The sequence below is a fragment of the Accipiter gentilis genome, chromosome 23 (assembly GCF_929443795.1).
Source record: "Accipiter gentilis chromosome 23, bAccGen1.1, whole genome shotgun sequence".
Classification (NCBI taxonomy): Eukaryota; Metazoa; Chordata; class Aves; order Accipitriformes; family Accipitridae; genus Astur; species Astur gentilis.
In genome coordinates this window covers 22174489-22188268 of record NC_064902.1, presented here as the reverse complement: position 1 = coordinate 22188268, position 13780 = coordinate 22174489, and the positions used below count along the sequence as shown (strand labels likewise).

Here is a 13780-nt window from a genome sequence, read left to right as displayed (position 1 = left end):
TAAACATAAGATTTAAAACTACCATCATAACCTGCATCATCAATCACAAACAGTGGCTTTAACAGGACTATTTTCAGAGTATATTAAACTTCATGACATCTTAACCTTCTTGTAAGGCCACAATAATCTCTTTACAATATCAAAGAAGTGCAGAAGGGCAGATTTGCTTCATGCAGAAATATTCTTTGCATCAGATTTCATAAATAATGGCATTGCTGCATTACCAGACGTTTGTTGGTGTTATTTTCAGCCCCATATACCCACTCAGAGAACACAGACAACATGTATCTTCACAGATATTCTGAGACACAACACACTCTGAAAGTTTTGCACAACTCCAAGAGAAAGCTCTCACTGAAGTGAGGCACATCTCTTTAGGTAATAGCTCATCTTCCAAAACCTGCTCGCAAGGGAGAGATCCGGGCAGGTGCCCGTGACTTTTAACATAACTTTGTTAAAAGTTTTGTTCAAGTATCTGATTGGTGCTTTTGTATTCATCGTGTTCTTGTGAAGAAAAGTCAAGTCATGAGTATTGCATCCTAAATATTACTGCTACATAAGAAAAAGAAAAAATCAAGCAAAATGCTGCCCCTGCAATAATTAATCATAATCCAAGTTGTATGTATCAAAAAGTTGTCATTTCATTCTGCTGTAAAATTAGCAACTCTGAGGTGCCACTTCAAGGAGAGCAGAGACTGCTCATCTTTTAAAAGACACCACTAAATCCACCGTAAAATGGCAGTTTTGCTAATTCAATTTTTCAAATTACTTTAGAACAATTGATTCAGTTTTAATTGCTCAGGCTTCCCACACAAAGGGGAGCACTGGTGGCATGAGAAACCCAACTCAGAGGAGAGAAGGAATTGCTGAAGGAGAGAGGGCTGGCAGAGGGGCACGGAAGGTGCCGAGAGGGAGAAAGGAACCGGCACGGAAGGAAACCAGGAGATAATAAAGGAGGAAAGGACCTAGCAGACCTTCAGAGGAGAAGTAGGGAAGGAGTAAGAGGACATGGTGGCAGACGCGTCTGGCAATAAGGAGTCTCGGGAGGAGGACAGTTATTTTCTATGGATCTTGAGAAGCAGAGGGATGCCTGGAGATCACAAACAACTCCTGTCTTTAAAAGAGTCACCTAAAAATTACATGCAGTAAGCCTATATCCAAGTAATCCTCTTGCACACTGACCCACAGCACTTCCAACCGAGCAAGTTTCCACCTGGAATGGGCAGCAGTTCTCCAGATTCAGGTAGCCAAGAGCTACAAGACACAAACATTCACACACCACAAACATCCACACACCGAGCAAACGGGAAGCTACCACTTCGGTGCTGGATGCCAGTGGAGGAAGAAAGACCCTACAGTTTCAAACTGTGCTGTAATTAACTGCTATTCAGACTATAAAGCAGAAAGCATATTCATTATCATTTCTTTTCCTAGAGCTATTCCCCAGCACATTCAGTACTTCTATGCAGGCAAGGACATTCCTCCAGCACAACTGTACACTCTGTCTGCTGGTAATATTTCTAATTACAGTTACACTGTAAGCCTGGTTGTTGAATACAATGCACAGATGCTACAAGCTTTCCAAGATGACTGTTAGCCTGTAGCTGTTTTAATTAGCTTGACAGGTAATAAAGTAAAATTTTATAATTATACTATTACAATGCACAAATGTTTCCTTTCAAATCTGTACTTACTGAGTCACTTAGGTAAACAACAGCCAGTTTTGGTTCACCAGACCAGAAGCAAAAGCCCAAACTTGGCTTCCTCTGTGCTTTGCTTATAGCTGAGCAAAGACCACGTGCTGCTTAGGAGTCTGGGTTAGAAAATCCTTCCCTCCCTTAGAAGTGAAATGTGTATAAAACCTGAATTTGCAGTCCCCATAAGTGTACTTTTGTCAAGCATAACAACACGTGTGATCCCTCACTTCCCCAAAAAGCGTGCCGTGCGAAATTCTTTAAAAGCACAGAGCTGGATCTCAAGGTATGCTGCTGGCCAAGAGCCCCACCAGCAAGGGGCAGGTTTTAGACACACAAAGTTCATACAAGTTCTCCGCTCGGGACATCTCAGAGGCTTAGATCTGATTGCTGCTCTGACCCCACCACCAGAACACAGTTCTGGCTTGTGGTCCCATTATCAGACCTAAACATGACACATCCCATCACTGAACTTTTAAGCACTCGTATTCACTAAGTATCCACACTTAATTTTTTAAAAATACCACTTGACTACATATGCCGTACCGGTTATATCACAGAGTTGAGGCATTCAACGCAAATTCCAATCACATTCCCACTAATAAGAAGTGTTTACCAAACAGTTATGTATTTCTGTAAACAGAAAGCAATTTCCATTCTTCTGTCTACAGTGCTGTCAGCATTTGCAAGCCATTACTAGTATGGATATAGCTGTCTACTCCAGTCATTCGCACTTGCTATCAAACTGGCATTTAAGGATTTGGAATGCAGGACACAAATCTGCAGCCTAAAAATAATATCCTGAGATTTGATCCCGCACTTCTTATTCAGGCTCAATTAATCAAGGTTGCCTAACTCTTCAGAAGTACTTTTCATCAGCAGATTGAAAACACTTTCCAAATGAAATGCCTATCAGTATCTCCTTTTTACTATGGGGAACCTGAAAACGAGATTTCACCCGAGAAAGGGCTTTGAGGCTAATTTAAGAGTACTGTCCAAAGGGATGAGGAGTCCATTATTCAAAGTTATCTTTTATATTAAGAAATAAGCTTTTCCTTTCAGACCATTAGAAAGTGATATATCACAAAATTTATCATACTGTCTTTGAAAACCTCACACAAAGATAGCTTTGCAAATTTCAGAAGGCCCAGGCTGAATAAGAATACTTTACTTGATCTACGGCAGTAGTTCAGTTTTCACTGTAAACACCACCCAGGACTAAGGAGAAAGTTCTGAATTACTCCAAGGAAAAGAAGAATTAAGAAATTAAATATTTTGATCAGAAGGCATCTGTAATCTCTCTGAACAGACATGGCAATAATGTCTAAAACTGAGAAGGAAAACCACATTTATTTTTTAAGTATTTCATTGTAAGCTCTAAAAAGGTTTTGTTCTCCTTTGGAGAAAACATAATTCACTTAGAAGTATGTTGTTCTTTGATAGCAATTTTATCCATGGAGATTGGCTACATGGAAGCCAAGCTTGGCAGGGCAGTTTTGGGAGAGGGCAAAAGCAACATAGTAGGGGTGCAGAGGAAAGCACAGCCTTCTGTTCTTGACTGGACCAGAGCTGGGCACTCCAAAAAGCAAAATATTTCACACTTAAATCTAGGTTTCATACTTGATGTTGTTCAAGGAAAAAAAAAAAAAAAAAAAAAACCAAAACCACAAACCAAAAAAAACCAACCCAAAAACCAAAACACCAAACCAAAAAACCCACAAAAAAAATTCAGGATATATAGGGCAAAACCCACCTCTCAACTAACAATATTGATTCCTTTGGACATTCAAGCTGAGATGTCATTAAAAAAATTTGAGTTTCAGAGCACCACGGGGTTTTTGGCTAATTCAACTGTAGAGTCAATCATTCAATGATTAATTAAACACCAATTTTGAAAATCCCTTGACAAGAAAAATAAGAGCCTAACCAGAAAACAAAACAAAACCCACTATCGATAACACGATATCAATATCCTTTTGTAGAAGGTTCGTTCTTTAAGTTATATACATTCTTTTAAACAATGGTAGATTTACAAAAATAGTTTTCTGAAGGCAAGCTGTTCCCTGTTTCTGTAAGTCTCCCAAAGTAGAATTGCATAAATGCAATATATACACCCTATGAACTTAAATGCAGACTTCTGATCTGTTCTTTTAAACAGGTAAACAAAACCCACTGTCAGTGTACTGAGAAACTAGGGGGCAGATTCTTTAGTCTAAGGCACAAACAATGCAGAGAAGATTTTGACATTCAATTCAATGACGTAAAGAAAGAATAGAAATTAATATCACCACCAAATCAAAATTAGTATTAAAGAATTGTTACCTTCTCCAGTGCATGATATGTAGACTTCAGTCAAATTTCCAATACCTGAAAGTAGAAATTCATATGGAAGGTCAGTTATACTGATATTTTTAAGTCATTAAATTCATTCTTATCCACATTAACTTATTTTGCAGAGAGAGAGGCTGGCTTTGATTATTTTGAGTTTGCTATTTTCAAAGTACCGCAAGATAAAAGCAGTAAACTGGTCAGATACTCTATAGAATTTTCCCACCGCTTGATTCACAGTTTCTCCCTACTCCGGTGAGGCCTCCCTCCCGGCGAGCCCCCAGCCGTGGCGCGCGGTTCGCCAGCCCATTGCTCGCTGCAGAGCGCGCGCGTTACACAGGAGTTCAGCCATTTCATCTGGGACTACCTGAACCTTATTTTGTTTTCATCTCTGACTTCACCAAGGGCTGAAAGCCTTTCAGCTGCTAAAGCCTCTCACAGTGATTCCCCAACTTCCCCCAAAATGCTCTTGGTCTCCCAAAGCTGGCATAAGTCTCCAGCTTTCTCCCCCATCACTAACTCAGTGCGACTCTCAGCTGATGACAAACCAACCAAAATCCCAAAGAAAGAGCTGAAGCACAGCCGTTTCCCAAGGAGTTCCAGTACAACCATTAGATCATCCAAACTACTCACTAATCAAATTTTGAAAAGTGGAGAAACAATGGGAAACCTGTTCAATATATGGTTTTTAATCATATAGCTTCACATGTTCAGTAGCTGGCTATGGGATACAAAACACGTGGTAGATGCAGAAGATGCATTTATGAAACTAGAACTGGGTAAGCACCATAATTCAGCAAATGTACTAAGAAATATAAGCTTTTTTTGCACTATCAACGCATCCCAAATAGAAGAGGCACCCAAAAGTCTGGCACGTTGGCCTAAAGATAAGCGTTGGTCATCCATTTTCTAACTGAAGGGTTGTAGGTTGTATTATAACTCAAGATGAAGAAGTCACAACCAGAAGACACCCCCACGCTTCTGCTCAGGTCTGTATTACAGTGGCTACCGAACTCCCCGAGAATACAAAAGGCTTTGACACCGCATGCTCTTACCAGTTCTGCTGTGGGAGATTTTGTGTGCAGGAATTACATTACTGGTGGTCTACAGGCCTACTACGGCTTCATTTAACAAGCACGTACCACTCGCAAGCAATCAGCGGCTTTCAGTAAGGACTTGGTATGACGTTTCTCAGCCTGCGCTTCAGAGTTACGCTTACAGAGTGAAAATTGTCACAGACTGGCTCATCTGTGGTTTTGCACAGCACTACTTGCCACCCAGATTTGCTGGAGGGAAGAGCTCCCTTCCAGTTCAAGAGACCTGATGGGCAACAGGTGGGATCCAGCACCAGTGCCGAGTGCGGGCAAGCTCATTCGGAGACAAACAGGCTTCAGGGAAGGCAGAGCCAGATGGAGCCCCACTGAAGTGAGCACAACGCTGGGTAGAGCGCATAAATATTTGACATTCGGAGCTACGCTAATTAGACATCAAGAAGAAATGAAGGGTTTCATACCAATCAAAATATTACTTTATTTACTGTAACTGTTCAACTTATCACTTCAGTCACAGAAAGTTTAGAACAACTTGCACAACTTAAGAAATGCTCTAACACCAACATTGCTACGTATTTTTAGACACCTACAAATCCATCCGTCGCTGATGAAAAAAAGAGATGAAAAAACCTCCAGTTTTTTACTTGGAAAATTCTTATCTTCTCTATACTTGCCTATCCATCTCTAAAGTATCCCTGAACTTATGTGGGCATATAGGGCTCAGAGCCAAAGCCGAAGAGAGGTTTCTTAGAAAACACCTGTCACACAACCTTCAGAACTGCATTTGGTTGGGGTTTTGGTTTGTTTTGTGGTTTTTTTTTAAAAATCCCTGTCATGCCTGTGTGCATAATTGAGCTGGGGTGGGTTTTTTTTGGCACTCATGTGGGAGACTGGATCAAATCTTCATTTTTCTCTTCCCCCACAATCCCAGCAAATGCACTTACTGCTAAGCCTATTACTGCTTTCTTCTGTTGGAGCTGCTCACGTTGGTTAGATATTCACTCAGGCAGGACATCTGATCTCCCATATGCCCACTGTGCACTTTGGATACGGAATAATTTTGGGGTAGAAGGAACAGGTGACTGGTTAAAAAACCCTCCATATTATAACTTCTGTCTATTTAACAGATCAAACCAGCAGCATGCACCTACTCAAATCCTTCAGAAATTTCAGCTTCCAACAACAGAAACATTTTTGTGGACAATTTCTTAAAACACTTTGCATTGGCAGAGTGATACTGACTTAAACCGGGGAACAGGCAAATTCAGAATGTTTCTCTTTCAGTACAGTACTTCATCCCATAGTAATTGCAAAAGGCTGAACATTGCTCTTCATAGTCATGTGTTTGAGATGGTGATTAAAGTAATTAATGTGATTATCCTCACAAGCAGCACTGAACCTGGACTTCCAGGCTTGAAAACCTAAAGCATTTAAGTTACATTACCCCCCAAATGTTCAGCAGTGCCCAAGCAATTTTGCTAAATAATAAAAAACCTCCCATAGCCTGGAGGGTTTGGCCCTAGCTTTCCATCAATTCAAACACACACCTTCCTCCCAAGTGAAGAACAGACTGGAACAGGTACTGAGGGAAACAGACGGTGCTCTCTCCCCTACGTGACACTATGGAAGACAGCACACTAAAAACTGAATTTAGCAGCTTCAGTATTTTCTGCATCCCTTGTCAACAGAAGGCTTTGAAAAAACTTCAGAACACAGATATGAAGTTGTCTCCAAAGGAAAAGGCAACAACACTCTTTTAATGTGGCTCCCCAGTTGCCACTCCAGTTGTTCTCAAAAGCTATAGCTTCCAAGAAACCTAAAAAGAAATTCAGTTTTGTGCAATCCTCATTTCATGTAAAGGAACAGCACATGCTTCAAGGAAAAAATCACTTACAGATAAAAAATAAAAATAGAGCCATCACTTCATTTCACAGAAATGCTGTATAATTACACACACACACAAAAAAAATAATCTACGTTTCAAGTGGAGACAGTTCTTTGGGAACTGGCAACAGGGAGCGCTGACGAGAGCCTGAGGAACTGCTGATCTCTCTGCTGCCAGCACAAATCTGTGCATTACACTCCAAGTTTATATTGACACACTAATGCAGACTGAGCTGAAAGAGGCTATCCCACAGAAAGCTGAGGTGCATTTCCCACCTGGAAGTTTGTTAGCATAATATGCAAATACCAACATTCCTAAAGCATCTTTCCTCAGAGTACTTATGTGAGATAAGACTGCAGAGTAAGGGTGATGGTATTTCTTTATGGGAGGAAATCAAGCCTGGTCGAAGGCAGGAACATTACTGATGCATCAGGCTCTGAATCCCCAAACCAAATTTTCCCTTGGTCACTTCAAACATGCAGCAGCTCATTTGCTGATGATTTTTCATCTTTTTACTATCCCTAGCTCTATTCTGGGCTTAGGTTTATTGAACTAGCCTACTCTGGCACTGTTTTGTATTGCCTGCCAAACCATAGACTCGTGTTGTCCTAGCTTCCAAATTTGCTTGTTTTAAGAAAGCCTAAATAAAGAAACTATGAGACTTCACATCTCTCTGCTTCACTCCAGTCTCAAATGAGGCACTCCAGAAGCCCTCAGACTGCAGATTTGTCTTTATCGGAAACCTTCTATATACTGCTTAAGAGCTTTCCCACTTCTGTTTTCTAATACAAACTCGTTATCCTTCAAACCTTTCACTTGCTGTAAACGCAATATTCTTCACTTAACAGCAAGCAAGCTATAGAAATGCGAGAACCACAAGCCTGCTAGCCTACGGGCTTATTAACACAGGTTATTAAATAATCAAGTGCATCTGAACCTGCTCGTGCTTATTTTTGTTTCCAGCAGTCCTACCAGCCTTCGTGAGGAAAGACGTTCCTGCAACCGCTCCTATTGCCGCCCCTGTTCCCGCTCCTGGAGGGCATTTCTCAGAGCAAAGCCCATGCCCACCCAGCTTTGCCCTAGACCTGGCTCTGCTCCCTTCCCAAAAACAAAGCCAGAGGACCCCAACTCTGAAGTATCACCCAGTTCTACAACCTACATCAAGAGATGATCAGCAAGTGGTCCAGCAAAGAGGGTACCGAGCATCAGCCACGTCATTTCCTTGCCGAGACATACGTCTTGCACAAGAGGAACCCACACCTGATCCAGCATCATCTACCAGCTGCAGCTGAGATACGGTGCAGCCCTTCCTCAGTAACATTTGGATCCTTGGCTCGCCTCCTGTTCGTGAATTCAAACATTGTTATTAACACAATAGATTGATTATGGGAGCTAAATGGCAAAGGCACAGTTTTCTGAATCTGAAATATAATCCACTACACACTTGTCACAGAAGCATTTCCTGTACATTTAAACATTGTTTAGTGAGTCAGCCAAAAGCATTTTGCAAGTGTAATCTATCTCATGGAGGAAAAAAACCTCAAAAAGCCTAATCACCATCATAGCTCTCCCACGGCTTGATAGGTTTAACTTCAAAGTAAAATGCTGTCAAAATAGAGATCCCATGTGATTTATTATAACAAAAAAAAGTGAAAATTAAGTATTTCACAGTGTTATTTTGAGGTAGAAAAATACCTTGGTCTCATCAAGTGGGGATGAGCACTACATATTTATATTGGATTTTTAGGCTTTACAATGCCATTTGTTTGATGTCATTTGCTTCACAAATGAAAAGAACATTGACCTGCATGACTGCATATTGATAATAAAATAATCTTTAGACACCAGCATTCTTTGGAGAGATTGTCAAAGAAACCTCAAAACGATTCACCAGCTGGTTCATAAATTGAACCTCTAAGCTACATAACCCTTAAAATCATCTTCTATTACTTAAAATGGGCTTCTTGGCTCCACCAGAATAGGCTCAGAATAACTGCTTGCTGGCTGTACACAGAGGAGAGGCACCTGTTTGAAAGAGATGTTCCTTCACAGCTGTTTTCCCATAGAGATACAGGTGAAGAGTCCATATATCAGTAAGAAGCTCAGAATAACTACAGGAGTCTGCATTCAGAGAGGATGACATGTTCATCACCTTTCTACTTTAAATGCAAAGTAATGAAACGCATTCAATTGTTTTGCATTGTCCGTGAGTGATACTCGAGTCTCTCCAAACTGCTGATTAAGAGATCCTTTGCTCATTTGCATGTAGCGCATCAACCCAGCCACTTACCAAAGGTTATTTTAAGTGAATGTGTCAGGCTTTGATGACGCAAAGGGAAAATTCACTTCAGGTACAGTCAGGGGTTTTTGCATCTGTTTTCTCATTACCAAAATATAACATCATCTTTGCAGTCCACTACAGCTTGTTTTCCAAGCAACAGAAGGGGCTGGAGTGTACCAGTTCCTCACTAAGAAAACAACCACATTTTATTTACCATCACTGTAAGCTGCAGGTTTATAACCTTCTTAATTTTTAATGAGATGTCAAGAGCCCATGTAGTAGTTCTAATGCTGTACAAGACCCGAGTTTAACTCCTCCTCCCCAAGGAGCAGAGGTTGCACGAGCTCTCAAAACCATCACCAGCCCATGAGCGGCTCTACTTGGTGGTGACTGAAAAAGAGGCCACCACAGCTTTACAAAACCAGATGGGATCTTCTAATACTTCTGCACTTTCTTTTCAAGTTTCTACTTGGCCAAAAGCCTGCCTCAGCTGAAGGACACAGCGCAAAGGATATTGTTCAATGTCACAATCCGAGTGATTCTTTGCATGAAAGAGCAAGCAGAAGTTAAGAGGCTATACCTACCAGGGAAGGGAGGGGACCATTAGTTCCCCTTCATTTCTTGTTCCTATCACTCTATTATATTAAATCTTTTCTTACTGGGATTGAAGTGCCAGAAGCGAAAATTAAGCGATCAGAAATAGCTCTAATCACTTGTAACCAATTACAAAATACCAAACAAGAAAGGTCAGTGATTAAAAAAAATCAGGCACCCAGTAATTAATGTTGTACACAACTTGTAATAATTAGCAACCTTGATGGTTAATTTCACATGGTTTACCATCCAGTTTTTATTTGAGGTGACAATTTAGTGCTTATTTGCTAGCTAAGGTATGTATTCACATAGTGCCCCGATTGCTGTAAATGAAGGCCTTAAATATTTACTGCTAGTAAAACATTTTAAACTTTTAGCAAGATTATCTTCTAATACTCAGCAGTGTGAAATTTTTATGACCTTATGTGTTGAGGAATAATCTTCTGCAACAAGATAAAATAGATGTACGCCCACAGTCTATCCTTGCTAGAGCTACAGCTCCATCACCATTAAATTGTTTGTTTTCCTTTTTTTTAATTTGTTCCTTGTCCTTGCAAATGAGAAGACATTTCAGATTGCCTACATACTCCCTCAACACCACGTTCTCCAAAAAATGAGGTCTTTTGCTTTCTAAGTTAGTTTCTTTTAAAAATTGCCAAGTTACATAAGTAGGTCACTCAGCGCACAGATACTCAAAGACTGCACAGTGTTTTGAAGTTAAACACGTACACACCAGCCACAAAATACACACCTCCTGGTGCTCACCCCCATTCTTTTATATAAAAAGCAACAGTATGAATAAGATCTTTAACTTTATATTGCTCTATTCAACCAACACAAGGTTAGATGAACACAAGACATGACAGTGACACCACAAAAAAAAAAATAATCAAGCCTCCAACATTGTCCATGTGGATTTTGCAGGTTGCCACCACAAACACACACTGTCGGGTGTTTGGTGTGGGAAGGACACAGCCAGGGTGGGTCTGCTCATCTCAAGGGTGCCTCAACATAACAAGTACGATTTTTTTAATTCTTTTTAACCCACTGCTTTCTCAAGCATTGGGGAACAAAGGGGTGGACTTGAAGTTTCAATAGCCCACGCACTGTTGTATTTCCATTTATTAACGCTCTGAAAATCAGCAGAGGCATATTGACATGCTGCTGCTGCTCCTCTTGGAGGCTCGCTGACAGCCCAGGGTGAAGGTAGGAGAGCCAGCCACTTAGTTGAAGAGCAGCACTCGGTGGGAAGGCAGTGGATATCCCAAGGAAATGCCTCTACTTCTACTGCCTTGAGAAAAACCTTTTGTTTTTAAAAGTGCTGAATTGTAACTAAACCGAACTGTTGCATAATCAATCTTTAAGACAATCAATTTAGCAAGTCCTGGATGTCACTAGGGAAAGCTAGCAGCAATACCCACAAAAGCCACCTTGACCTTAACAGCCAGCTAAAAAAAGATGTTTATATACAGTATTTTCAGAATAGGAAACTGATACATGACTTGCCAATAGTTTGCAGTCTTAATATTCAGCAGACAACTATAAAAAAATATGGTTTTTTTAACCTTATTCAGCCTGCTCTAAGCAGTGCACAGCAAGGAAAGCAAGTAAGTATAATAAAATTGATACTATACACAGCAACAGCAAAAGCCTCGTGAAAACTTCCCAAACGCAGAAGAATGTCATTAGTGACTGGCATCCAAAAAATCTCACCTCCCCAGAAAAAGCATCCAGGATTTCTTGTTCAGGGCAATTCCATCACTAATCAGAGACCCATGTCATGAAATTATGTCTCAGTCAGAGGTTTATTCCAAAGGATCATAAAATACCCAAGAATAATGGATACACATAAATAACAAAACACAATCTTTAGTTTTCTAAGTTCCTTCTAAATTATCAGTTTATAGATGAAACTAATTGATACATCCAAAAATCTCAGTATTTACTAGCAGCAGACAGCAAATAAAGGTGAGTACAAGCTAAAAACCTAAGAGCATGAACAAAACCAGAAAGGCTGGAAGTAATAGGGCAAAAACTTTGTATCTGAAATAAACCAAAAGAGCGTGTGCCATGCAAGGGGCAAAGATGAGACCGTCCCCCATCTGTGACAACTGAAAGCAGTACATGAAGACAAAGGTCCAGAAAGTCCTTTTATTTAGTTTAGTGCCATCTATTTAATGCACAAGTTAGGTACTATTTTTTTTTTTAAGGTATAAAAATAGGCAAGTCCTGAACAATAAGACTAAAATACTTTGAAGCAAGAGATTTAAGTGAAGGCCACATACATGTATCACCTACAGCCTGCGCAAACTCTAAATACTAACTGTAAAACCAAAGGAGCTTAAGGTACAGTAGCAAACGGCTTCCTTCAGATTTCAACTAATTTTGTAACTGATTTTCCTAAATCTAAGCAGAAACAGTAACAGACCACGAGTATTTTTCATCCAGCATGTAGGCTACCTCTTCCCCTTTAACTTCCCACTCCTGCAGCAACACCCTGCAAAAGAACTAGGGAATATTTTATCAATTTATTCTCTCAGAGTCACTAGGTTATGACCAGGGGGAAAAGAAAAAAATAAAAATCTGTTGCAGTGTAATCTATCCACATTCAGAAGCAGAGAAAGCTATTACTCTGCGTCCTAGTGATACCAAGCCCTTTTCATACAAACAGTAGAACAAGCTAAGCTACCCAGCCTTGACATCTGTCAAAACAGAACAGGTCTCAAGTAGTAATTTATATGGGTAGCTTTTTTTCCTCCTCTCCTTCCAGTAGTTCAATTATTGCAGCAGCATCATGAATAAGTGGTGTTATTTTCAGGGAAAATTAGAGAAAAAGAAAAGGAACTATAGTAAGCATAGTATTTACCAAAATCCTCCCTTTTTATTTTTTAATGTATGTATAAATTGCTCTCCCTCCCTTCACTGTCTTCTGCTGCAAACATGATCAGGTCATGAGTTTCCCCCTATTTCAGATTCATCAATTTTGCCACGATGTCCTCTCCATTATTAAGTCCTATTTGTCTTAATCACCCAATTAGTTTGACTACATTAATAGGTGTACAGGATGCAGGGGAAAAAACCCCAAACACACAGCTCTTAGCCCATACCCCTACACCCTGGGTAATCTAAAAGTAGTAATGAATTTTGCTATAAAAATTAGTATGTCAGCACTAGGTTGTGTCATTGTTGACCTAGTGGAGCACAGTCATGCCTTCGGGCTATGTTTTTACATGCAGATAATTTGTGTTGTAAGAAGCAGGCCAGATTTGTTTACACAGTCAGCGGTCCACGTAGCATCAGCCAAGCACATCATCACCTTCCATGGGTATTAAAGCTGGTGCAGATAGAAAGAAGGCTGAAAAGGTCTTGGATCATTTTGGTAACAGTAGCATTTTAAACGACAGCGAAACAGAAAGCCCAGTATTTTTCAATTCTCAGCTGCTCAGTTCTTTTCTGTTCTTAGCAATAGGTACTCCTGCCTTGATCCTTTGGCACCTGACACTAAAACTCAAGCAAGAGCTAAGGCCACACTTCAGTAAAACGAGCACATTAAGAGTGACATGCTTTTCAAAGGCTAACACTCCCAGCAGCTTCGTTTTGATGGGGTGACGGTCTCCTAAGCTGATGCAGCCCACAGGGTAGAGGAAGGAGATCAAAGGAAAGGAGTAGGGCTGGAAGCCGCAGACGGACCTGCTCAAGGATCACAAATAACCCCACCAGAGCAGACAAAATCCTGTTCGTGAAGGTCAAAACTGGAGCTCGGCAACCGTGAATCCCACGAACCAGCATAAAAGACTCAGCCAACCACACCGCGTTTTCAGCCGTGTAGGCAGAACGCCTAGAAGAGCAAACCTGGTCCCGAGGACGGAAAAAACCATCACTAGATCGCATTTTGACCCTGCCGATATTCGGGGGATCTGAGCTTGCTGCAGGAGAGCTACGTTAC

The 13780-nt window shown here is 40.6% G+C and overlaps 1 protein-coding gene across 3 annotated transcripts in view; it reads right to left on the bottom strand.

The window, feature by feature from the left end:
• The window catches only part of LOC126049544 (contactin-4), a 346808-nt gene that overhangs the window by 303010 nt on the left and 30018 nt on the right, over nt 1–13780 (bottom strand). For all 3 annotated transcript variants that reach the window (XM_049826060.1, XM_049826066.1, XM_049826059.1), the window contains exon 2: nt 4017–4061. The gene's annotated coding sequence lies outside the window, so the exon portion shown is untranslated. The remainder of the gene's footprint in view (nt 1–4016; nt 4062–13780) is intronic.